Here is a 27992-nt window from a genome sequence, read left to right as displayed (position 1 = left end):
TACATTAGTTTCAGGAGTACAATATAGTGATTCGAAAATTCTGTACATTACTCAGTGCTCATCATGATAGGCATACTCTTAATCCCCTTCACCTATTTCATTCATCTCTTACGCCATACCCTGCTCTGGTAACCACCAGTTTGCTCTCTATAGTTAAGAGTCTGTTTTTTGTTTTGTCTCTTTTTCTCTTTGTTCATCTGTTTTGTTTCTTAAATTCCACACATGAGTGAAATCATATGGTATTTGTCTATCCCTGATGGACTTACTTCACAGCCTTATACTGTCTGGGTCCATCCATGTAGTAAATGACAAGATTTTGTTCATTTTTATGGCTAATATTCCACTGCATATACATATATACCACATCTTTATCCCTTCATCTATTGATGGACAATTGGGTTGCTTCCAAGTTTTGGCTATTGTAAATAATGCTGCCATACACACACACACACACACACACACACACATACATATATATATACATATTTATCCATATATATCTTTTCAGATTATTGTTTTTGTTTTCATTTAAGGTAAATACCTGGTAGTGAAATTACTGGATTATATGGCAATTGTATTTGCAATTATTTGAGGAAACTCCATACTGTTTTCCACAGTGACTGCACCAGTTTGCATTAGAACAATAGTGCGTGAGGGTACCTTTATCTCTACATCCTTGCCAACACTTGTTCATTGTGTTTTTGATTTTAGCCCTTCTGACAGGTATGAGGTAATATCTCATAATGGTTTTGATTTGCATTTATATCTCTGATGATGAGTGATGTTGAGCATCTTTTCATGTGTCTGTTGGCCAACTGGATGTCTTCTTTGGAGAAATGTCTGTTCATGTCTTCTGCCCATTTTTTAATTGGATTATTTGGATTTTTGTTTTGTTTTGTTTTGGTGTTGAGTTGTGTAAGTTCTTTACATATTTTGGATACAAACTCCTTATCAGGTATATCCTTTGCAAACATCTTCTCCCATTCTCTAGGTCTTCTTTTTGTTTTGTTGATTGTTATTGTGCAGAAGGTTTTTATTTTGATGTCCCAGTAGTTGATTATTGCTGTTGATTTTTGTTCTTGTTTCCCCTGCCACAGGAGACATATCTAGAAAAATGTTGCTACAGTGTTGTCAAGGAATTACTGCTTATGTTCTCTTTTAGGATTTTTATGGTTTCAGGTCTCACATTTTGAGTTTATTTTTGTGTACGGTACAAGAAAACTTAAGCTTTAAATTTTAAGATGATTGGTTAAACAGCAATAACTAACTGATTCTGGAATCAAAGTTCCAAAAAGAGAGAAAAGAGATTCTTTAGAAGACTTTTAAGCATTTTTGGCCATCTCTCTACCCTGCATTTTCTTCACTTGAACTGCAAGGGAGCTGAGATTTTGGTTTTATACTCTTACTCTTAGGCTCAAGTAGTCAGTACCAGGTAGACTGACACAAATCCAGCTGAATTTGCCTGCCAGGAGTAGAGTGGGGGAAAAAACCCACATAACTGAGAAAAAGACATTGTAGAAAAATGCCTTGCAGAATCTGGAACATCTCATGGATAGTGCCTTTTGCTGAGTTCCGTCTTAAGAAATATCAAAAGCTGCTTTAGATTAGGAGTGTGTTAGGGATGATTCTGGCAGTTAAATGTGGAGTCAAGATGAGAACTTAATTAGGAGGCTTTTTATTTTTATTTTTAAAAAAGATTTTATTTATTTATTTGACAGAGACACAGTGAGAGAGGGAACATGAGCAAGGGAAGTAGGAGAGGGAGAAGCAGGCTCCCTGCTCAGTGGGGATGCGGGGTTCTATCTCAGGACCTCAGGATCATGACCTGAGCTGAGGGTAGACATTTAAGGACTGAGCCACCCAGGGGCCCCTTGGAGGCTTTAAAAAAAAAAATGCCTAAGCCAGTCTACACTGAGAGACAATATCCATTGAGGTATACCGTTGTAAACGCTGAGTCATAAGAATTTTTGGATGCTGTATTACCAGGTAAAATCCATATTAGTTTCAACAGTGGGGTGAATAAAAAAGAGATTTTTAGTCCACTTGAAGGCAAAAAGAGAGGGTCCCTTGTATAAAACCAGGTGGCTAGAGCTGTCTCTATTGCAAATTTCTAATCTTTGCAAGAAAGCAGCATACACTTCATAGTGTACTAGACAATGCCGCAGCAGCAAACAACCCCTAGATCTCAGTGGCTTTGGGCACAATGCAACAGCACCTTATTTTTTAGTTTATTTATTACTTTTGGGATATTTTTAATGACTGAAACAAACTAGGTCTAAGACCACAGTTTCTGGAAGAACCATTTGTTCTTGCCGGGTCCTGTACCTCTCCTCAAATAAGGACCTTGGCCTCTCTTCAGGCCTTGTCTTTAAGAGCAGGGTCTCTGAAGATATCCTTGTTGACGTCAGTTTTGTCCAACGGGATATCTGCCAAGTACCATGTGGGCATGAAGTGATTACAGTTATAAACATTCACAAAAGACTTGATCTTTGACCTGTTGGCAATTTTCTTCTTGCTCATGGCAACTATCACTTTGCAGGGATTGTGGTCAATTTCGGCCTCTAGAGCATGGCAGTTGGGAGGGTCTTAAGTGCCAGCATCAATGTTCTTCATGAGAGCACTTCGTGCCTGGAGTAACATCCTGCCAGGACCAGCACCACCCTCCTGGGTTTTTTGAGCTTGTCCATCTTGACATCAGCCACTCAAGCCTACAGCAGAAAGCCACAACGTAACTTCATAGTTTACACTTGCCACATGTCCTACATCCTTTGGAGGGCCTCTGCTCATTGCAGTCTTTCAGGGACACAGGCTGATGGATGCTTCCTCTCAACACAGGCTTCCATAATCACCAAGGCAAAAAAATGAGAGGAGGAATGTGGTGACTTGTATTCTGGCTCTTAATGCTACTGCATAGAAGAAACATGTGGCACTTCCATTTACATTTTATTGGTCTAAGCAAGTCACACAGGAGAGGAAAATAAAATCCATCTGTTTGCCTGGAAGGAGAAAGAAGCAGAACATACCCTAATATCTCCTACAGTCTTTCTGTGCAACAAAATATTTGATTTCAGGCTCATTTTTAAAATTTTTTTTTAATTTTTTATTTTTAATAAACATATAATATATTTTTAATCCCCGGGGTACAGGTCTGTGAATCGCCAGGTTTACACACTTCACAGCACTCACCATAGCACATACCCTCCCCAATGTCCATAACCCCACCCCCCTTCTCTCAACCCTCCTCCCCCCAGCAACCCTCAGTTTGTTTTGTGAGATTAAGAGTCACTTATGCTTTGTCTCCTTCCCAATCCCATCTTGTTTCATTTATTCTTCTCCTACCCTCGTAACCCCCCATGTTGCATCTCCACTTCCTCATATCAGAGAGATCATATGATAGTTGTCTTTCTCTGCTTGACTTATTTCACTAAGCACGATACCCTCTAGTTCCATCCACGTCGTCGCAAATGGCAAGATTTCATTTCTTTTGATGGCTGCATAGTATTCCATTGTGTATATATACCACATCTTCTTGATCCATTCATCTGTTGATGGACATCTAGGTTCTTTCCATAGTTTGGCTATTGTAGACATTGCTGCTATAAACATTCGGGTGCACGTGCCCCTTCGGATCACCACGTTTGTGTGATTTCAGGCTCATTTTTATGTGCAAAATATACTTGCTCCCACCCCAAGGTTGGGGGGGGGGAACCACCAAAAAGTCCCGTAGAGCAATGACACCAAATACAGTGTTGAGGGTATCAAGGGATGTGCTGTAGTCTCTATAGCAGGTCTATAAATGGTGTTTTTTGGTCCAGAGACTTTAGGACTAATGTGGTAAGTTTTCTCTCCTTTACATATCCAACATACAATGACGGTATTGGGTAGAGTAACTGCAGCAAACTTCCCCGCTGAGAAAGATGACCATTGGGAGACACACAGTGAAACAATTCTAAAATCCCATTAGCCAGACATTTTAAGAGCCCATTCACAGAGAGCGAACTTATAATGGCCCTCTTATAATGTGTGTTCCATTAGCGTAAGCCTCTGTCCATCTCTTTATGTGCTCTATCCTCAGATAGAATGGCTTATCGTTGACAATTTTGGGAAATAAATTGGGGATGCTTACGTCAGTTCTGCCTCTCTTTCTCCTAAGAGTGGACACCTGTTGGGGAGCAGCCATTCACCTGTGTTTGCCCATGATCCTCCTAGCTCTCAGGAGAAATGGTCTGTTCTGATTCAACATTGCCAAGTGGATAAGGTAAGCATGTCGAATACCATGATTCAGAGAGCAGGTATATTTGGCTGCTCAGCTAAGCTACATGCTTAGCTTTTATAATGGATGGTGGTGATATTTTGATTCTTTATCACTGACTTACTTTATTTCTCAATTTTTTTCAGATGGGAATGATTATGCAGGTTTTTCCCAGAGAATTCAACAGCTGAGTTTTCTATTTCAGAAATTCCAGTTAACCTCATGTCGGAATGTCATCATCAGTATTTATGTTCTTTTCTCTAATTGCTTTGAACTGTTTATTTTATTCTTTTTATTAATGATTGTTTTTTTAGGATTTTCCTTAATGTTGGAAATGATATTTTCACATACACTTCTCTTTCTGTTTTTAATTTTTTTTAGTTCTATAATCATGTTATTTTAACACTAAATTAATTTTTCTGCAGACTCCTCTTTTATGTTGCTTTGTTGATATTTGAGTATAGATATGTATTCTCAGTATCTCTCTCTCTCTCTCTCTCTCTCTCTCTATATATATATATATATATATATATACTTCTGAGATACGGAAGAGAGATTAGTTAATTTCTGTAGATCTTGAACAATTGAATAGGGGAGATCAGGGAAATAGATAAAAGAGTAAAGTTAATTCCTAGATGTCTGGCTTGAATAATTGGGTGGTGCTGTTCATTGATATAGAGATTTCAGCAGAAGGAAAATATTAACTCCAGAAAAAATTTCTTTTGCACTTTGGACCTGATTATTTTCCCTAGTAACACCTCAGTCTTGAAGAATTAGGAATTTTCACAAGGCAGACCTGACTGGGTAACCTTAGTGGGAGGGAGGGGGACTTAAGGGACATGTAAGCCCTGAGTTTCTAAAGGGATAGTTTCCAGAATGAGAGGAAGTAGTATTAAAAACTGAGTATATAAACAATGAATCTTGGAACACTGAATCAAAAACTAATGATGTATTTTATGGTGACTAACATAACACAATAAAAAAAAATAACTGGAACAGTGACAAAGACAAATTTAAAAAGTTTCAGAAATTTACCTCAGTTTTTAGACTCCTGAATTTCAGTAAAAAGGAATCCCTTTTTCTCCTTATGCTTTCTAATTTGTATATAGGATGACTCCAAGCTCCCAGAATCCGGTACTGTCTAAAATACTATAACTTACTCACCGGTTAGACTAGTGGGCTAATAGTAGATTCTAGGAGCTATTTATAAAATAGGGAAAATAAGTTGCAATTTCCAAAAAGAAGACGATGGATAAGAAAGCGCTAGTTAAATTGAATGCAAGGATGATAGAGGAATTCAGAAAAAGGTCACATCAAGGTAAGAAGGAAAAATAAGATGAAGGCAACCCGAGAGGAGGGAGGAGGGTATTCCCAGGGTAAAAAGGACAGACTAAAAATTGATGGTGAATGTGTGTGCGTCTGTCTGGGTGCATGTGTATGTATGTAGAGCGAGAGAATGAGAGCGAGAGCAAGAGAGACCACCAGGAGTGGAAGCGGAATACAGTAAGAAGACAAGACTAACTAGAGAAAAGTCTTCATGGGCAGGCTAGGAAAACAATGATAATAAGACTTACCGAATGTTAGTCTTCTATGGAGAGACTTGGCAGGGGTTCAGATTAATGTAGCGGGTAAATGGGGACATTTTGGTGTGTTCTAGCAGGAGAGTTGTAATGCAGAATTGTTTTTGAATGATGGAACTGGTGGTAGAGTCGTGTGCAGAGCAGACTAACGTTGGGGAATGATGGAAGATGTGGAGAGGGGTGTAGAGGCCACTGGAATCCTTCAGAGGGAATGAGACAGGGTTTAGAAAAAGTATGGGAGAAAGGATGAAGACAAGAGGCATTATAAATAAAGAATCATGAACCTGGCATTTAGGGTAGCAACGCTTATGGAAATCAATGGCTTGGGGCAAATCACAGGAAGGTGCTGAAAGAAAAAAAGTCCACACTTTACTGGTATGCCTCCCCAAACCGTGGGGACAGTGGTACCGAGTATGTGCCTAGGAATAGTTAGAGCCAGGGGCAATTCACTGTCTCTCACTTCCATGTCCTGGACTGAGTCCATTTCTACGGGCTAGAGAACCTGGCCACCCCCAGTGAGGGGAGGCTTTTTATTCCGTATTATAAAAAATCATGTAGCAATATTATTGAAAAAGGAAAAGGAAAAGAAAACAATTATCAATAATCCTATAATCTTAGTGCAGTTATTGGAACTTTTTTTTAAAAAAAGATTTTATTTATTTATTTGACAGAGAGCGACAGCGAGAGAGGGAACACAAGCAGGGAGAGAAGGAGAGGGAGAAGCAGGTTTCCCGCTGAGCAGGGAGCCCAATTTAGGGCTCGAACCTGGAACCCTGGGATCATGCCATGAGCCAAAGGCAGATGATTAACAACTGAGTCACCCAGGTGCCCCTGGAATTTTTTATTCATTTCCTTACCATTGTTTGTAGATTTGTATTTTTTTGTGGCTATAATTTTAAATTGGTTGTTTTCCACTTCATCAACAACACAGGAATTTTGTGTTTTTGTTTTGTTTTGTTTTTCTGTTTTGTTTTGTTTTTAATATTGCGACATTGTTCCCACACTTAGCTTTTTAAAATGGCTTTTAGGGGGCACCTGGGTGGCTCAGTTGTTCAGTGGTTTCCTTCAGTTCAGGTCAGGATCCTGGGTCCTGGGATTGAGGCCCACGTTAGGCTCCTTGCTTCTCCTTCCGTCTCCCTGCTGTTTCCCCTACTTGTGCTCTCTCTCTCTCTGTGTCAAATAAATAAATAAATAGATAGATAAATAAATAAATAAATTTAAATGGCTTTTAGATATTCTTTTGAAAGGATAAGTTGCTGGCCACTAAGTGGTTTTTAATATTTAGCCATTTAAAAAAATACTGTTTTGAGTATATAAATATAGATAGGTCCTATTTCCATTGGATTTTTAAATTCCCATGAGAAGCTAATTGGTAGAAAAATGAATCTAATTTTTTTTGCTATATATTGGCAAACTGCTCTCCAAAGGATTATATAGTGTATGTTGCCAGCAACACTGTGTATGTATATTTTGTCTGCATTGCATTGCTTAATTTTAAAGGCAATAACTAATAATTACTACTAGTCAGAAACTATTATATAATTTTAAAGGCAATAATTATTATCAGGCATAAAATTATACCTCATTGTTTTAAAATATTGCATGTTGTTTGTTACTGGTAAGGACTTGAAAAATTTTTTTTTATATAATTTTTTATTTTTTATAAACATATATTTTTATCCCCAGGGGTACAGGTCTGTGAATCACCAGGTTTACACACTTCACAGCACTCACCAAAGCACATACCCTCCCCAATGTCCATAATCCCATCCCCTTCTCCCAAACCCCCTCCCCCCAGCAACCCTCAGTTTGTTTTGTGAGATTAAGAGTCACTTATGGTTTGTCTCCCTCCCAATCCCATCTTGTTTCATTGATTCTTCTCCTACCCACTTAAGCCCCCATATTGCATCACCACTTCCTCATATCAGGGAGATCATATGATAGTTGTCTTTCTCCGCTTGACTTATTTTGCTAAGCATGATACGCTCTAGTTCCATCCATGTTGTTGCAAATGGCAAGATTTCATTTCTTTTGATGGCTGCATAGTATTCCATTGTGTATATATACCACATCTTCTTGATCCATTCATCTGTTGATGGACATCTAGGTTCTTTCCATAGTTTGGCTATTGTGGACATTGCTGCTATAAACATTCGGGTGCATGTGCCCCTTTGGATCACTACGTTTGTATCTTTAGGGTAAATACCCAATAGTGCAATTGCTGGGTCATAGGGCAGTTCTATTTTCAACATTTTGAGGAACCTCCATGCTGTTTTCCACAGTGGCTGCACCAGCTTGCATTCCCACCAACAGTGTAGGAGGGTTCCCCTTTCTCCGCATCCTTGCCAGCATCTGTCATTTCCTGACTTGTTGATTTTAGCCATTCTGACTGGTATGAGGTGATATCGCATTGTGGTTTTGATTTGTATTTCCCTGATGCCGAATGATATGGAGCACTTTTTCATGTGTCTGTTGGCCATCTGGATGTCTTCTTTGCAGAAATGTCTGTTCATGTCCTCTGCCCATTTCTTGATTGGATTATTTGTTCTTTGGGTGTTGAGTTTGCTAAGTTCTTTATAGATTCTGGACACTAGTCCTTTATCTGATATGTCGTTTGCAAATATCTTCTCCCATTCTGTCAGTTGTCTTTTGATTTTGTTAACTGTTTCCTTTGCTGTGCAAAAGCTTTTGATCTTGATGAAATCCCAATAGTTCATTTTTGCCCTTGCTTCCCTTGCCTTTGGCGTTGTTCCTAGGAAGATGTTGCTGTGGCTGAGGTTGAAGAGGTTGCTGCCTGTGTTCTCCTCAAGGATTTTGATGGATTCCTTTCGCACATTGAGGTCCTTGATCCATTTTGAGTCTATTTTTGTGTGTGGTGTAAGGAAATGGGATTTATTCCAGGGCTGCAAGGTTGGTTCAACATCCGCAAATCAGTCAATGTGATACAACACATCAATAAAAGAAAGAACAAGAACCATATGATACTCTCAATAGATGCTGAAAAAGCATTTGACAAAGTACAGCATCGCTTCCTGATCAAAACTCTTCAAAGTGTAGGGATAGAGGGCACATACCTCAATATCATCAAAGCCATCTATGAAAAACCCACCGCAAATATCATTCTCAATGGAGAAAAACTGAAAGCTTTTCCGCTAAGGTCAGGAACACGGCAGAGATGTCCATTATCACCACTGCTATTCAACATAGTACTAGAGGTCCTAGCCTCAGCAATCAGACAACAAAAGGAAATTAAAGGCATCCAAATCGGCAAAGAAGAAGTCAAATTACCACTCTTCGCAGATGATATGATACTATATGTGGAAAACCCAAAAGACTCCACTCCAAAACTGCTAGAACTTATACAGGAATTCAGTAAAGTGTCAGGATATAAAATCAATGCACAGAAATCAGTTGCATTTCTCTACACCAACAGCAAGACAGAAGAAAGGGAAATTAAGGAGTCAATCCCATTTACAATTGACCCAAGACCATAAGATACCTAGGAATAAACCTAACCAAAGAGACACAGAATCTATACTCAGAAAACTATAAAGTACTCATGAAAGAAATTGAGGAAGACACAAAGAAATGGAAAAATGTTCCATGTTCCTGGATTGGAAGAATAAATATTGTGAAAATGTCTATGCTACCTAAAGCAATCTACACATTTAATGCAATTCCTATCAAAGTACCATCCATCTTTTTCAAAGAAATGGAACAAATAATTCTAAAATTTATATGGAACCAGAAAAGACCTCGAATAGCCAAAGGGATATTGAAAAAGAAAGCCAACGTTGGTGGCATCACAATTCCGGACTTCAAGCTCTATTACAAAGCTGTCATCATCCAGACAGCAAGGTACTGGCACAAAAACAGACACATAGATCAATGGAACAGAATAGAGAGCCCAGAAATAGACCCTCAACTCTATGGTCAACTCATCTTCGACAAAGCAGGAAAGAATGTCCAATGGAAAAAAGACAGCCTCTTCAATAAATGGTGCTGGGAAAATTGGACAGCCACATGCAGAAAAATGAAAAATTTTTTAAAGATTTATTTATTTATTTATTTGACAGAAAGAGAGAGATCACAAATAGGCAGAGAGGAAGGCAGAGAGGGGTAAGCAGGATCCCTACTGAGCAGAGAGCTTGATGCAAGGCTCGATCCCAGGACCCTGAGATCATGACCTGAGCTGAAGGTAGAGGCTTTACCTACTGAGCCACCCAGGTGCATGGACTTGAATATTTCATTTATGTCCTCCTTGTATTAACTTTTATGTTAATTGCTCATCCATATTTTTGGTCAGTTAAGTCTCTGCCTTATCACAAGTTTTTGTGTAGTTAAATATATTATTTATTTTGTCTTGTTGTTTCTATTATATTTTAACCATAAGAGGTCAACAACTTTTTGAAAAACTGATAAATATGAGTATCTCTTTTAGTGTTCTATGATTTTAGTGGATTTATAGAAGGCAATGTACTCATTGATCCAACAAAAAATATTTTCCTGCATAATTTGAAGGATATCTCCACATTTTTATTTATTATTATTTTTTAACAACATATAATATATTATTTGCTTCAGAAGTACAGGTCTGTGAATCATCAGTCTTAAACAATTCACAGTGCTCACCATAGCACATACCCTCCCCAATGTCCATAATCCAGCCACCCTGTCCCTCCCTATCATCCTATTGTTTCCTGAGATTAAGAGTCTCTTAACAACAACAAAAAAAGAGTCTCTTATGGTTTGTCTCCTTCCTGATCCCATCTTGTTCCATTTTCCCTCCCTACCCCCCACAACCCCTTGCCCTCATATCAGAGAGATCATATAATAATTGTCTTTCTCTGATTGACTTCTTTCCCTTTGCATAATATCCTCTAGTGTTTGGAAATGGCAGTATTTCTTTCCTTTTTTTTTTTTTCTGACTGCATAGTATTCCTGTGTGTGTGTGTGTGTGTGTGTGTGTGACACACATACCACATCTTTATCCATTCATCTGTTGATGGACATCTAGGTTCTTTCCATACTTTGGCTATTGTGGACATTGCTGTTGTAGACATTCAGTTGCACGTGCCCCTTCAGATCACTACATTTGTATCTTTAGGGTAAAGACCCAGTACTGTGATTTCTGGGCTGCAAGGTAGCTCTATTTTCAACTTTTTGAGGAACTTCCATGCTGTTTTCAAGAGTGGCTGCACTAGCTTGCATTCCCACCTATGGTTTCCCATTCTCCACATCCTCTCCAACATCTGTCCTTTCCTGACTTGTTAATTTTAGCCATTCTGACTGGTGTGAGGTGGTATCTCATTGTGGTTTTGATTTGTATTTCCCTGATGCCAAGTGATATGAAGCACTTTTTCATGTGTCTGTTGGCCATTTGGATGTCTTCTTTGCAGAAATGTCTGTTGGTGTCTTCTGCCCATTTCTTGATTGGATTATTTGTTCTTTGCGTGTTGATTTTGATAAGTTCTTTATAGATTTTGGATACTAGCCCTTTATCTGATATGTCATTTGCAAATATCTTCTCTCATTCTTTCAGTTGTCTTTCGGTTTTGTTGACTGTTTCCTTTGCTGTGCAAAAGCTTTTGATGGTGATGAAGTCCCAATAGTTCACGTTTGCCCTTGCTTCCCTTGCCTTTGGTGACATTTTTAGGAAGAAGTTGCTGTGGCTGAGGTTGAAGAGGTTGCTGCCCGTGTTCTTCTCAAGGATTTTGATGGATTCCTTTCTCAGATTGAGACCTTTCATTCATTTTGAGTCTATTTTTGTGTGTAGTGTAAGGAAATGGTCTTGTTTCATTCTTCTGCATGTGGCTTTCCAATTTTCCCAACACCATTTATTGAAGAGGCTGTCTTTTTTCCATTGGACATTCTTTCCTGCTTTGTCAAAGATTAGTTGATGATAGAGTTGAAGGTCCATTTCTGGGCTCTTTACATTGATCTATGTGTCTGTTTTTGTGTCAGTATCATACTATCTTGACGATGACAGCTTTGTAATAGAGCTTGAGGCCTAGAATTGTGATGCCACCAACTTTGGCTTTCTTTTTCAAAATTCTTCTGCCTACTCAGGGTTTTTTCTGATTCCATCTAAATTTTAGGATTATTTTTTCCATTTCTTTGAAAAAAAATTGATGGTATTTTGATAGGGATTGCATTAAATGTGTAGATTGTTTTAGGTAGCACAAACATTTTCACAGTATTTGTTCTTCCAATCCATGAGCATGCAACATTTTTCCATTTCTTTGTGTCTTCCTCAATTTCTTTCATGAGTACTTTATAGTTTTCTGAATATACATTCTTTGCCTCTTTGGAGATATATATATATATATATATTATATATTAGACTGGTTAATAGAACAGAGCCACACACTTGATTTTGAGTGTATTTTGGTCTATTAGAAGAAACTACTCCCCAAAATTTTAAAGAAAGAAAATCCTATATATTTATATATATATATATATATATATATATATATACACACACATACATACACAAAAATAAGGTAAACACAATGAATGGATGGAATATGACTGTAAAAATGAAAATTAAAAAAGACTTTAAAAAAGGAATTCATAAGAATTTGGTTAAGAAAAAAAGAAGAAAGAATGTGATCAAGGCTGGAGACTGGAACAAAGCCATCTGCTAGACTTAGGGTATATTTTGATCTATTAGAAGTATCCCAAGGGGCGCCTGGGTGGCTCAGTGGGTTAAGCCGCTGCCTTCTGCTCAGGTCATGATCTCAGGGTCCTGGGATCGAGTCCCGCATCGGGCTCTCTGCTCAGCAGGGAGCCTGCTTCCTCCTCTCTCTCTCTGCCTGCCTCTCTGCCTACTTGTGATCTCTCTCTGTCAAATAAATAAATAAAATCTTTAAAAAAAAAAAAAAAAAGAAGTATCCCAAAATTTTAAAGAAAGAAAAACCTGTATGTATACAAAAAATACTGTTAAATACAATGAAGGGATAGAATATGACTGTAATGGTAAAAATTAAGAAAGATTTTTAAAAAGATATTGATAAGGTAAAATAGTTAAAAAATGTTAAAATAGGAAAGAGGAAAATTTTAAAAAAATAGAATAAGAAAAAAAAATTAAAAAAAAAATTAACCTTTGAAAGACTAAAGAACCAACAGAAAAAATCCTGAATTTTATGTGTTGCTTTTTCCTAGCTCTGGAGTTCCACAGTTCTCGTTGATCAGTGAACTTGGACTTGTCTGGATATTCTTGCTAATTTTCTGAGGGAGGGTCCCGTTTCTGTCATTGTCAAATGTCTTTGTCTGAGGCGGAAGTGCACCACCCTTGCCAGGGGCCAGGCTAAGTAAACTGTTCAGTTTGGCTCTTGGTAGCTTTTGTTTCCTGAACGCTTTCCATAGAGCTTTGGAGGATGGGAATGAAAATGCTAGCCTCCCAGTCTCCAGCCCCAGAGTAGCCAAAAGCTCAGGGCCCCACTCCTCAGTGCACCCTCAGAGAAAAGCAGTCAATCCCTCCCATCTCCCTGATCTCTGGCTGCACTCTGAGCTTACCCAGTCTGTGACTGAGCATTTCTGTCTCTGCTGCACAACCCCATTTGGAGTCCCAAACCCAGCAGATTCCTGCAGCATGCTCCCGCACTGCTCCTCCCAGAGGAGGGCGGTGAGTCTCCCAGGATCTGCTGCTTTTTGGGTCCCTACCTAAAGAACAGTGGCCTGCCTGTGCCTTGGATCACAGTTTAAGGTAGTCCTGAGCTGAGAGAACCCACCTGGGCTCCGTCTCTACAGTCGGCTTACCTGCTCTGATACCTGGGAGCTCTGCCACATTCAGACACCCCTGGTCTTTTTGTGACCCTGTGGGTCCTGAGACCACACCCTCCCCAAGAGGGTTCCACCCCTGTTTAGCCACTGGAATGTTGTCCCTCATTGGAACCGACTTTTAAAAGTTCCGATTTTGTGCTCTGCTGCTCTACCGCTCTCCGGGAGCTGGCCCCTCCCTGCCACGGTCTCTCTTTCCTTTTATCACCTTGGATTCCCTTATCCATATGTCTTACCTTCCAGAAAGTGGTTGATTTTCTGTTCCTAGAATTGCTGCTCTTCTTCTCTTTGAACTTCTGTTGAGTTTGTAGGTGTTCAGAATGGTTTGATAACTGTCTAGCTGAACTTGTGGGACCTGATGATATTTAGGTCTCGTACTCCTCCACCATCTTGCTTCTCCCCCTCCACATTTTATTTTTGCAAATTTTTTAACCATTATTGCTATGAAAGGTTTTTTAATAATAATCAAAAGTGTCTAGAAATGGGGTGTTTTGCTACTTCTAGAGCAGGGACCACATTCTGAATACTGGCCCTATTATAGATGTCAAGTTTCAAAAGAGTTGAATTTGGAAGATGTCTTAAGAACTCTTTTGGGGTACCCAGCCAGATCTAGGTGGTAAAGCATGTGACTCTTGACCTCAAGGTCATGAGTTTGAGCCCCTCCTTAGGCAGACAGATTACTTAAAAAAAAAAAAAAAAGAAACAAAACAATTTTTAAAAAAGATCTTAACAGAACTCTTTAAAATTTCAAGTTCAGGAAAAAGATGAGTTTAGAAGGGAAATTAAATTGTGTCTACTTGTTTAAGGGAGATTTCCTAAGAAGAATAAATTTTCCCTTACTGTTCAAATGAGTAACAGCAGAGAATTGTGATGGTAGGTAATTTGAAAAAAAACAGCAACAACAAACCAACACTAAGCTAATGATTTCTTTTATTTGAAAGCAATTATCTTTCAGAGAGAATTTATTTACCTACAGTCACAAATCAGACTTTTTACAGTTGATTTGATGTTAGTCTTTCTCAAAGACTCTCTTTGAAATGCTCATCATTATCCCCTACTGCTTGATTTGCCACAGAGAAGAGGTTAATGATGTATCTTCTGGGCATTTAGAAAGAAAATTTCTTTGGTCCTCTAATGAATTCTTTCTTTTAGTCAGATACAAACCTCTCTTCAGTGGCAAATGGTACTCAATTGTCCATAATCTGAAGTAGTTCCTGATAGAAATTTGTTACAACCACTTTAAATTCCGTGTTTCGTGCTATTCCTTCATGTCTGTGTTTCCTGTATCTGGAAGCAGATAGCACAAAGATGAGAAAATTTACTCATTGGAGAACTCTATGATATGGGAAGTATCAGTTATCTCTATTCATAAAGAAAAATCCCTGGCTTGTAAGGCTAAGATCTAATCTTTGCTGTCAAGAGAAGAATAGTTTACTGAGCAAACACTTATAATAGAGTACTTATTGTACTGGATATTTTACAACCCTATGAGGTGAGTATTCTTTGTAATTCTGATTTTAAGATGGGGAAACTGAGGCTCAGAGAGGTTAAGTAGCTAGCCCCAGTCATACAGCTGGGTAAGTGTCAGAGCCAGGATTCAAGGACAGACAGTCTTGTTTTGGAGATTATATTATCCACCACTAGGTAAGGCCAGAATTAGGAACAAATCTCCTGACTTGTAATTTAGTCCTCTTTACAGTAAACTAGTTAAATGTGTATTCCAACCAGATCCACATTTCTGTCCGATGAACCTCTTCGATGAAATTTTTATTAAACATTCTTGCTAATCATGTTCTATGCACTTGATCTGCTGCTAGTCTTTCTAAATGACTCTACAACAAAAAGGCAACAAAATCACTTCCCTTGTATAAGGAGCTGAACCACTGAACGTACTAAAAATTTTTGCTGGAAGTCATACTGTTTGAAGGATACAGGTGTTAAAGTAGGATTTCTTGCTTGGCTGCTTCAAATGGATAAAAAAAGATACCAAACACAAATGTACTCAAGCTAGAAGGGATCAGAAGATCCCCAGGCTTTCCACTACAAGCAACTGAAGGATCACACCAACTCTATTCTCATCAGTGCACTTGTTCACAAATGATCTGAAGTCAAGTGTAACCCCTGGAGAAGCAAGAGAGTTTAAGAAAAGTTCTTAACAGCACATGTTTGAATAGGCTATGATCAGAGATCAGCACGGTGATTTTTGCCATGTCTACTTTAATCTGGATTCAATTGCTGCAACTACCAGTTGTCAACTAACTTTGCTATGATTATCTGTAAGGGAGGGCGTAGCTTCACTCTGACTATCTCAAAGGAAGTAGCTTTGCTACAACTATCTCTATGAGCTTCTGAATATTATCTTTGATTTCCATTCCTCTGGATTCCTTACTTCCTTATTAACTGGAGTGCAAATCTTAAAGCATTATGCTAAAATGTATCGTTAGTTCAGGTTTTCTGGAAATATCTAATTCTTATTTTTTTTCTGATACAAAAAAAATAGAAGAAAACAGAATATGACTTAAAATGTCAATGTTTATAGCATTGGGAGGATTCAGTGTTGTTATTCGTACACCCTCTTCTCACAGTACAAGACTTGCTTTTGTGTGTAATGAACTCAAGCATTGCTTTCACCAGAACTTTGCACTGCTCACTTTGGAGAACTGCAACATATGTTTTTCCTCTTCCACTTTTTAATATTTTGGTCTCCGGTGAATCCACATACAAAAGCTTCCTTCCTTTAGCTGGAGTCCACAAATGAAAGGCTTTTCTTTTTCTGATTGTAGATTAGCCTGCCAAGAAACAAACATGAGCTGGAGAACATCACTTTAATTTATTGATGGGATACAGATGACAAGGAAGTCTGTCCTCTTGTAGGCTTTTGGGAACGCTTCAAGCTGACCCAGCACAGCCGAGTTCATAAGGCAAAGAGAGACTTTGCCAAAAACCAAAGCCAATAGTCATTGCAAACCTCTGAACCAAAACATTCCTTTAGTGCTTGAATTTCCCTATAATTTGTGTAGATTCCCTTTTTGTCAATGAAGCTAGCAGTGGATAACTAGCTTAGTGCAATCAGACCAAACAACTGTGCCATTCATTCAGTAATTAGATGAGAGCCGGACTGCCTGCTTTATGGTTTCCGTTCTTCATTCTTTCCTTTCTTTTCAAGTCCTTGGAGACAAACTCGGGGATGTTTGGCAGAGCGAGGCCCTTGTTGAAAATATCCTGTCTTTTTTACTTTGGGGTTGCTAATAAGTTCTATTCTCAGAGGCAAAACATGAGATGCACAAGCAGTGAGCTTCAGCCAAGTTAAAAAAAAAAAAACTTGGTTCTTACGTGTGTTACCTTTTGCCTCACTTTACAGTTTTGCCTTCCTCAAGACTGAAGAAGACTTGATCCTTTCTTACCTCTAACGGCATGGGAAGGAATTTGATACTTGAGCTCAACGCTTATAGCAGATCTTGCATAAATTACTTTTTAAACTTTCAGACATTAAATAGTTGGAGATGTGAAGCAGAGATAGACAGATAGGAAAAATAAAAGGACCGTAGGGCTGTGTGATTAGTTTGTGTACTTTGAGGAGTGAATAACAAATTCAATTTCAGTGAGGCACCTTGGGCTAATTGCTATATGAATACCTTTCCTTCTTTAAAAAAAAAAAAAATCTTTTTAAATTTCCCAAGCCACTAAAAGGGAAGGGAGGGAAAGCTTAATACAACAACAAAGTGAGAAAGGCACATCAGGTTCTGTTGCCATTGCTGCCTCGAAGGTGTAACACTGGTGTGTGACATCCATACAGTAAGTGAACTCAGCTGCCTTCCCGGGAGGTCTTCTGGCCTTGGCACTCATGAGGCTTGGTTGCAAGAAATACCACTTGAGCTGCTTTAAGAAAAAGAGGCACATTTTTTGGCTGCTCTATATAAACTATGGGCAGAACAGGAGTAGGTGTCTTTATGGTGACTGGAATCAGGGACCTAGGGCCTGTCTTTTTCCTGCCCCCTCTCCTCTCTGCTGCTCTTTTGACTTGATCTTTTCTTTTCTTTTTTTTTTTTTTTCCTCCCCTGGACCTCCTAGAACCCTAGTTAAGGGTTACAAGTAAACTGAGGCATCATAAAAATTGAGAGTTTATTTGAGCAAAATTTGATTCACATTGAACAGTGCCAAACTAGAAGTGGTGAGAAGGGTTCCTCCAACAGGACTTGGTACAGAGACTTACAGGGAGAAGGTGGAAGCAAAGTAGGGAAGTCATGGATCAATGATAGCTTAAAGCCGAACTGGCTTTTTGTGACTGGTTTTCCTCAAGTGTTGGTTAGTACCTTGAGGCGTTTACAGATTTAGATTATTGTTTGCTTGTATAGGCTGCTGTAGCATTAGTACCTCCTCAGTCTCATGGCCTTCAGCGACAGCAGAATATGACACCCAAAAGACGTCTCCTTGGCATAAGGTTTATCTTGATCTGATTCCTTGTGAATGCCATGGGTTGCGATTTCTCCTTGAAAATACAGAAGTGGGGGCGCCTGGGTGGCTCAGTGGGTTAAGCCTCTGCCTTCGGCTCAGGTCATGATCTCAGGGTCCTGGGATCGAGTCCCGCATCGGGCTCTCTGCTCAGCAGGGAGCCTGCTTCCCTCTCTCTCTCTGCCTGCCTCTCCATCTACTTATGATTTCTCTCTGTCAAATAAATACATAAAATCTTAAAAAAAAAAAAAAGAAAATACAGAAGTGAATTTACCAAATATATATATATTTGGTATATATAAATATATATATGTATATGTGTGTATATATACACACACACTAACTCAGATTAAAAAAATACATATACATATGTTATATGTATAATATGTATATTGTATATGTATATATATATTTTTTATTTGAGTTCGTTAACATGTAGTGTAGTACTGGTTTCAGGAGCAGAAGTTAGTGATTCATCACATGTATATAACACCCAGTGTTCATCACAAGTGCCCTCCTTAATGCCCATGACTCGTTTAGCACCTGCCACCTCTTCTCCACCAACCTTCACTTGGTTCTTTATAGTTACTCAACCATCAAAAAGAATGAAATCTTGCCATTTGCAATGATGTGGATGGATCTAGAGGGTACTATTCTAGGCAAAATAACCAAGTATATCTTAGTTGTAACATTAGGGAATGGGGAGAGGACAATCAACTAGATTGCAAAGGAAATGGTGTTTGTAGTCCTTGGTATGATGTAGGAGCACAAGGAAATTTTATAATCGCTTTGAATTCAAACTCCCCATCTATTCTTTTTTTTTTTTTTTTTTTTTAAGATTTTATTTATTTATTTGACACAAAGAGAGATCACAAGTAGGCAAAGGCAGGCCGAGAGAGAGGGGGAAGCAGGCTCCCCGACGAACAGAGAGCCCGATGCAGGGCTCAATCCCAGAACCCTGAGATCATGACCTGCGCCGAAGGCAGAGGCTTTAACCCACTGAGCCACCCAGGTGCCCCAACTCCCCATCTACTCTAAGAAACATTTGAGGATTTTTTTCTAAGTATTATAAAATAGTACATTACTATTAAACAAAAACCTGAGTTTCCTCATTATGAAAGTAGAAAACAAGTTGGCCTGAAAGGGGGTTGTAGGGTGTAGGGTACAAAGGAGAGGGTGAAGCTGTTGCCTTGCTCTAGAGAGGGGATTAGCAAACTTTTTCTGCAAACAGCTATCTAATAAAAACTTCTGGCTTTGCAGGGCATAGTTTCTACTTTAACTGGGCAACTCTGTTAACATTGAGGAGGAAAAGCAGCCAAAGGTGATATGTAAATGAATGAGCATGGCCATGTTTCAGTACCTTTTGTTTTAAGATTTATTTATTTATTTTAGAGAGAGACTGCAGTGGGGGAGTGGTAGAAGGGGAGAGGGAATCTCCAGCAGACTCTCCACTGACTGAAGAGTCTGATGCTGGGCTGGATCCCACCACCCCATGATCACGACCTGAGATGAAATCAACACTCAGATGCCTACACAACTGAGCCACCCAGGTGCCCTGCCCTAAAATACCTACTTTTGAAAATCTGTTTTACTTCTGGGACAAAATGGTTACTGGCAATATATGTTGTGAGAGAATTTGTTCCTTTATTTGTAACATTTGCAGTCCTATGAGCATGCCATTATGACTTAATATTTGAAATATGTTTCAATTGAAACATGAAGCCTTTTATGGACTGAAAAACTTGGAAATGCTTCAGGCAAAGGATTATATTTATGATATAACTTTTCAGTATCTCTATTATATCCCTTTATTTTTAAGCATTTATTAGGTAGCTATAAAAATATCACTTTGGGACCAATCTTAATATGTTTCCTAAATGTGCCCATTGTACCAAATAAGAACATGTATTTTCTATATTTCATCAATTCCAGGACAACAAATTCTTTTTAAAAACATTTAAAAATCTCTGAAGTCAATGTTCTTCTAATGATGGAAAACATCTTAGAAATTGCTATACTTATGAAACAGTTGTAATTACCTGCATGAAACTGATCCCAAACTCCTTTCTTGGAAACTGATGGTAAGATACAGAAAGGAAGAAAATTTACAGTATGAAGGTCAGTGTCCTGGAAGAAAATTTTTGAGGCAATGGTCGAGTGCTCTTTTAAGGAATGTGCATGACACCCATCGGCCCATCACAAGGGGGTCTTTTGTGGAAATACTCCTATTATCAATGAAACATAATCAAAATGTGATTTAGAAGAGCATCTAAAGTAATTTGAAATACCCTTACTGATACATTTTGGTGATACATTCCTTTTTATATATGCACAAGAGTAATATACAGTAAAAATCTGTATCTGAGTCTAAAAGAACTCTTCTAATAAGTGTATAAGTTCTATAGCATAAAAAAGCATTGTGTCATAGACTAATTGGAAGTGCCTTTTTTTCCCCCTTAGTGGTATATAATGGTGCTTCTTATAATCAATTATGTATTTGATGCAATGATATAAAGTATTAAGTATATTTAAATTAACAAATGATGACAACTTTATTTCTTATATTTGAGGTAATACTAAAAAATGCTTTACTGTTCATATTAAAGAAAATCCAACTGTTCACTGAAAAAGCCTGATAACATCATCCATTTACTCATTGAACTCTCATGAAGTTTTTCAAAACACAACTTGAAAAGATCCAGTACGGATCCTTAATTTTAGCACATTAAATTCAAAACCAAATATGCATTTTACAAGGATCATGTCTAGGTCATGATTACCATTAGCATCCTCAGTTTCAACATCATCTTCATGTTTTCTTTATGTTTTTGATATTTTTAAAGTATTTTATAATAAATACCACTTCAGTGGCAGGAAGAATAATTCAAAACCCAATTAATGATGGATTATTGAGAAGGTTGAATGGCAGATGTGACAACATTGATGATTTTATAGTTGAGGGCTACTGTCTTACTTGTGTTCAGAGGATATATTTTAGAAATTACTTCTTGTCAGAATTTACTACTTAGTTGAATCAGATGTGCATTTTGGGATTGGAGTACTTGGGCTGGAAGTATTAAGTCTGCTAGAAACCAAACCTATAGTTAATAAAGAAATATTCTTCAAAAGTAGCTGAGTTTTGAGAAGGATTTAAATATACAGTTCAGTGCAGTTGAACACCATCAGTCACATGGCAATCTGGGTCAAATCCGTTTGACATTTTTGCCTTGAAATATGTAATAAATAATCATTTGAGAGGAGAGGTTAAAGTTTGGTCAAAGCAACACTTTGATTTGCCAGTTTGATTTGATTGCCAATCACACATTATCAACATTAGCAGTAGTTTCCTTAGTGATGCTTGGCTACCATATGAAATGTGGTCACGTACTGAAAGAAACATTCCAACATCTAATTTATAATTTTTGGCTTCTATTCTCTGATTACCATATGCTTCAGAATTTATGCCATCATCTGTAAGTTTTGGCAAGCTTTTGGGAGATGCCATTTTACCAGAATCCATGATAGCAAGTGTTTATACCTCTTTCACTAAATCACTCACATTAATGTGTTTTGTTACTATTTCAGTGTAACTTTTCCTACCTATAGTGTCCTGATGAGCAAGATGTTGGCCAGCAACACGGTTCTTGCAGTGATTAGTAATATCTTTTTTCTTGGTCCAAAATGTAAACAGTTAATTCTCTTCTTGGGATTGAATTCTCATTTTACTTTTAGGATGTAACATCCAACCTCTCTTGAAGCCACACTACTTTAGTAAATTAAAGAATTTGCTTCTGCTTTGGCAACTCTGAAAACAAGCTTTAACTTTCTGCATTGTAAATGAATTATATATTGTACGTAGATCAGTAGATTTGATGTAATTGGCACCTAGAAATGGAGTTTTGCTGTACAAGGAACCGAAATGGACCAGAAAGTAGGTGGAGGCTGGCAGAATTTTGAGGAGCACGATAGAGAAAGACTGTATTTCTTTCAATCGACTGTTAGTTAACAATCTGGATTTGATGACACTGCTCAGTAAGGCTTGAAGGAAGTGAGGAACGTGTTACTGGAAACTGGAAGAAGGGGATCCTTGATATTTTGTGCTAGAGAGCTTTACAAAGTTGTTTCTTGCAATTATGTGTAAGGTAGAACTTGTAAGTGAGGACATTTTTAAATAAAGTATTGAAGGAGCCACCTGTTCTCTTCTTCCTGTTTACAGTAAAAGGTGAGAGGGGGAGAGATAAATTGAGGGAAGGGCTGTGAAACAAAGGAAACAGGACTTGATCATCTTGAAAATTCTTAGCTTCCCCCGTGGCAAATTACTAAATTAAGATACGGTGTCTAAGCCGTGTCAAAAAAGCATGCTTTAGAGAAAAGGCTGAGGGTGTGATATTACAACCTTTTGCTAAAACTCAGAAAGTTCAAAAGCGTGGAGTGTTCCGTCACACAAAGGGCCCTTTCAAGAGATTAAGGCTGTGCTTCCCAGATTCTCTCCTTCAAACCAGGGAGCCTGTAGGAAGTTTTAGGGTGTTGTCCTTCAACTGTATCAGCAGGAGACTAAGAGAGAGAAGAGTTTATCTCATAAAGATCCATGGGTGTAGCTTTTTTCTAATGGAGTGAACCTCCTTAAAAATCCACAGGAGACCTGCAAAGTTCTTGAGAAAATTATTGCAGCAGACCACTGCCAATTTGGATTACACTGGACCCAAAGAATGCAAAATGAAAGCAGACTGTCAGATGCTCAAAATGCTGCAGCAGGAAGCAGGCTGATACGATTACTCAGATGTAGATACAAGTTACTATTCTGAAGAGGAACCCAAAGCCCAGAGGATGGAGTCACATTATACTAGTCACTAAATAGCAACCCTGGGAGAGAAAGAGAGAGAGAGGTACTGCATACTGAAGTCATGACTAGGCTTTGAAACATGATAAATGAACTCCCAACATTTGCCCAGCTGGATTTCAGAACTGCTATGGATCAGTGACCTCTTTTTTCTTCCATTTTCCCCCCTTTGAATATGACTATCTATAGCTGTTATCCTATGTCTATCACACCGTTGCATTTTGGGTATGTTGAGGGCAGCTGACTTGTTTTTTTAGTTTCACAGGTCCAAAAATGGAAAGAAATTTTGCTCCAAAAGCTGTACTTAGAGGATTGTACCCAGGAGCTTTATCTATACCTTGATCTATTTTAAATGATAAGATTTTGGACACATAACTGAGTTTATAATGTGTTGAGATTCCTATAAACCTTGGAAGGGAGTGGATATGTTTTTTATATGGGACAGATTTGAAACATTAGGCATCACAGTGACAGGATTTAGGGTACCCCCCCACACCTGGTATTTATATTTTTGACCAAGCCCCCTCTGCTTGCATGTGGACAAGACTGGAAATTTGCTTCTAGCCAGGGGAAAGCAGCAAAAGTGATGGGGTGGATAGGGCTATTTGAACATAATGCCATAGAGTGTATCACCTGTTTTACTGGAGTTTCTCTCTCTCCCTGTTACTGGCTCTGAGGGAAGGAAGCTTCCCTAACTTTTACAGCCACAACCTGCCAACAACCTGAGGGAGCTTGGAAGTAAATCCTTTCTCATTTGAGCCTTTATCAGCACTTAGCTTTGGCCATGAAAGTTTCAAGGTCATTAGTTTGCTACAGTTGAAATAGTTAATGTAATGTAATGTATGTATGTGTGTGTGTATGAATGAATGAATTGATCTATCCATCCAATCAGCTGTGCATCCATCCTTCCATCTATCCATCCATCCATCCACCTATCTTTCTAGCTATTTCCAAAGCTGAAAAGAAAGCGATTTGTTTGTTCTTCCTGAATTTTTGTGACAGTCAATTTATAATTGGGCATCATTCAATTTTCACAGGAATTATTGACATTTTGGCTCTGCTTATGGCTTGGAAAAGAATACATGTGTGTGTTTGTGTGAGTGTGTATATGACTATCAGCTGTTTGAATTAATTCACTGTTCTACAACAGTGAACAGGTCTCTACAGAGACCTATGAAGACATTGCTTCTTGGGTTGGTAGAAGTTTACTCATTACCTTGCAAGTTGGATGGTTAGACTTACTGATACTATGTTAGGAACTCATTTATTTTCTGAAGTCCTATAAGTGAGCACTAGTATTGCCTATTTTAGTAGCAGTATGCCCTCTGTCTGCTTGGATTCTTCATGTCCGGGGATTCTTCTTATACTATAGCTCCGAATATGTAGCTACCAGGAAAATGGAGGGAGATAACACACTTGAAAGTTACATCAATTTATAGAGAGGAAACAGATATTTATTATAGATTTATTGTGTGGATTGTGTACCCTGGAAAGACACTAAGTATTGGGGAACTGTATCATGTTTTGTCCTTCCTTGGTCTGTTTCCACTCTTCCTTAGTCCGAGTCCACCCATGTCCTTCCTAATGTACATGTTATTGACATGATATCATATAAACCTGCATCTCCATAGACTGGACTTACAATGTTTTTTCCTCATCAAGCTTTATTTTTTTAAAAATCTGCTTACACTTCTCTTTAATTCTACTCCTTCTTACCCTTTGAGAAGGGTTGCTGACAGGATCTATTACCAAACAGAACCTGAGGTGATATGAACGTAGCCTGGATTTGAGCAATGTCTGCATGTGGGTTGCTTAATGCTTTCCCCTCTCCTGTCCCTGTCGTCAGCCATCTCATTTCAGAGTTCAAGAAGCCCTAAAACAGAAAGAGGTCAGATTGCACAAGTCCATCTAATAAATCAGTAGGTAAAGATCTCATTTGAAGCCTCCTTCTAGGGTCTCTGATAAATTCTAACCTGTCTCTCATAGCAAATCTATTAGATCGAGAAAACTAAGCAGCTCTATGCCAGAATTCTTGCATTCTCCAAAAGGTGAGGAAAGTAACCTCAGATCAAGCCTCAGAATTGAGCCTTTGCTTGCCTCCAGTGCTAAGCAACTAGTCTCTGCCAAGAACCCGAATCCAAATTTTTTTCTCAGATATTTTGCTACATACTCAAAACAGTAGCACAGACAGTCACTAGAAATAGTGTGGCAACTCCTATGATACAAGAGGAATGAGGCCAGAGCTGCTAAACCAGGGATACACAGTCACAGCTCTCCTTGAGACATGGCTGTGTAGAGCTGGTTACGTCGGGTCTTATCCTTTTTAAAATATTCATTTAATTAAAAGAAGTTAGCTATAATTATTCTCTGGTTATGAAAGTTCTATGTGCCCATTGAAAGGAGGCTGGGGGAAAAATAAACTAATGAAAACAAAACATCCCTAGTTTTACTGCTGGCTATTTCACATGTAAATACATTTCCTTCCATGATTTTCTCTAGCTTTTTTAAAGATTCTTGAAAGCAGAATACTTTTACAGTGTATATGGGGCTCTGTTTACCTTAACATACTACCACAAGGTTTTCCAATGTTCTTAAGAAATCATTTATACATGTGTTTTTAATATCTATGTTATAGTCCCAAATCCTGAAGAAATATTAACTCTTCCTTAATGTACTATGCATTTCATTTGGAGAGTTTCTTATAACCAAATCTGTAATTATGATTCCAAGTCCTACTGATAGCTCATGAGGCTCTTTATGATATGGTGTCCAGATATGTCTCTGAGTTCATCTTCTATTCTGCCTCTCTTCATTTTACTTGAGCTCTACTGGCCTCTTTTCTGTTTGTTGAATCTGACAATCTCACTGTACCTCCAGCATTTCCAGCATGTCCTCTGCCAGGAATGGTCTTCCTGGAAAGCTTAATGGCTGGTTCCCCCACCTCCTCAGGCCTTTACTTGAACTTTGCCTTCTCACTTTTTTTTTTTTTTTTAAAGATTTTATTTATTTATTTGAGTGAGACAGAGGGAGAGAGCATGGGTCGGGGGGTAGGGGCAGCTAAAGAGGGAGAAGCAGACCCCCTGGTGAGCAGGAAGCCCCACATGGCAGATCCCAGAACCCTGGGATCATGACTTGAGCTGAAGGCAGATGCTTAACTGACTGAGCCACCCAGGCGCCCCCTTTACTTTTTTTTTCAATCAACACAAAGCTTTGGTCAACTCAGAGATTCTCCCTACAGCCTCCCAGCTTTATTTATTCATTTCCTTCTATTCCTCCCCGTAGTGTTTGTCACCATCTAACAGACTTTTACATTTTCTATGTTTCTTTATATCTGTGTCTCCCACCCTCAATGAGAATGGAATTCCACAAGGACAATTTTTTTGTTTACCGCTGTATCCGTGATGCGTAGAACAACAGTCCCAGGTGTTTAGTCTTTGAATAATATGTTTAAATGAATAAATGAAAAAAAAAAAAAAACCGCTGAAGTCAATGTGCTTATAAATCGATCTACCAGCCTTATAGGATACTTCCTTAAGATAGACTTTTAGGAGTAGAATTATTAGATTTAAGAATTATTGTTCAGAATTATTAAACAACTGAGAATACTTTTGAAAAATACTCAAAGTTGAGATATTCCCATTTAGTTATTCTCTTTTTCTTTCTTTTTAAAAAAGATTTATTTAAGTAATCTCTACACCTGGCATGGGACCTTAACCCACAACCCCCAGATCGAGAATTGCATGTTCCACTGAGTGAAGCAGCCGGGTGCCCCAATGCTTTTATTTTATTTTTTTTTTAAATTAATTAATTTATTTTTAAAAGATTTTATTTATTTATTTGACAGACAGAGATCACAAGTAGGCTGAGAGGCAGGCAGAGAGAGAGGAGGAAGCAGGCTCCCTGCTGAGCAGAGAGCCCGATGTGGGGCCCGATCCCAGGATCCTGGGATCATGACCTGAGCCGAAGGCAGAGGCTTTAACCCACTGAGCCACCCAGGCGCCCTGTCCATGCTTTCTTTGATTTTTCAACTGGCTCAAGGAACATTAATTGAGCCTCTTATTTATTTATGTATTTATTTATTTTGCTTTCGGAGGACCTAGATAATTCAGGTAACAAAATCAATTCATCCCTTGACCTAATAAAGCAAGTTTACAAAACTATCTATATATTTTCTTCTCCAATTCTCTTACCACGAGTAATAATTCTCTAGAATATTCATTCATTCATTATTGTTAATGTGTCCTGATCCACTGTTTTATGCATGTTTTTATTGAAAAGGGTGGGGGCACATGGGTGGCTTTGAAAAGGGTGGGGACATATGGGTGGCTCAGTTGGTTAAGCATCTGCTTTTGGCTCCAGTCATGATTCAGAGTCCTGGGATTGAGTCCCACGTCGGGCCCCTTGCTCAGTGGGGAACCTGCTTCTCCCTCTCCTTCTGCCTTTCCTTCAGTTTCTTCTCTCTCTCTCTCTCATTTACACTCTCTCTCATATAAATAAATAAAATCTTTTAAAAAAAAGTGGTGTTAGCCTTATGGCAGTACCAGTATTCAAGATCAAATTTAGAGCTTTTGAAATGTTGGAATGTAAGAGAAACTGGAACAACTTCTCTTGTAAAAATATATTTTTAGAGTGATGAAAATATTATTGGTGTTCTTTCAAAAGCAGAAAATAATATCAGATCTCATGTATTTTAAAACAACATTATTTATCCCTACTTTGGTTAATTTTGTCTTGGTGCTTTGATTCATATAATCTAAATAAAAAATACTTGAAACAAGGACAAGTTTCAAACTATTTGATAGTACATTATTAAAATGTGTGTTAGCATTTAAATAATATATTCTTTTGTATCGATCTGAAATTTTCTGGAAAAATTCTTAGAGCCTGACTTTTTTATTTATTTATTTTCAGTGTAACAGTATTCATTCTTTTTGCACCACACCCAGTGCTCCATGCAATCTGTGCCCTCTCTAATACCCACCACCTGGTTCCCCCAACCTCCCACCCCCCGCCCCTTCAAAACCCTCAGATTGTTTTTCAGAGTCCATAGTCTCTCATGATACAATTTCCCTCAACTCCCTTCTCC

General features: G+C 38.3%; 1 long non-coding RNA gene and 1 pseudogene across 1 annotated transcript in view; one reads left to right on the top strand and one right to left on the bottom strand.

Annotated features, from left to right (window-relative positions):
• Nucleotides 1-2275: 2275 nt before the first annotated feature.
• Nucleotides 2276-2687, bottom strand: LOC131813595 (large ribosomal subunit protein eL27-like; annotated as a pseudogene).
• Nucleotides 2688-4083: 1396 nt separating this feature from the next.
• LOC131813795 (uncharacterized) overlaps nt 4084-27992 on the top strand; it is a 176291-nt gene continuing 152382 nt past the window's right edge. The window contains exon 1 of the long non-coding RNA XR_009346981.1: nt 4084-4258. This is a non-coding gene — a long non-coding RNA (uncharacterized LOC131813795). The remainder of the gene's footprint in view (nt 4259-27992) is intronic.

This window comes from Mustela lutreola, chromosome 13 (assembly GCF_030435805.1).
Source record: "Mustela lutreola isolate mMusLut2 chromosome 13, mMusLut2.pri, whole genome shotgun sequence".
Classification (NCBI taxonomy): Eukaryota; Metazoa; Chordata; class Mammalia; order Carnivora; family Mustelidae; genus Mustela; species Mustela lutreola.
Note: the sequence above shows the minus strand (reverse complement) of the source record. Positions and strands in the feature narration are given on the sequence as shown.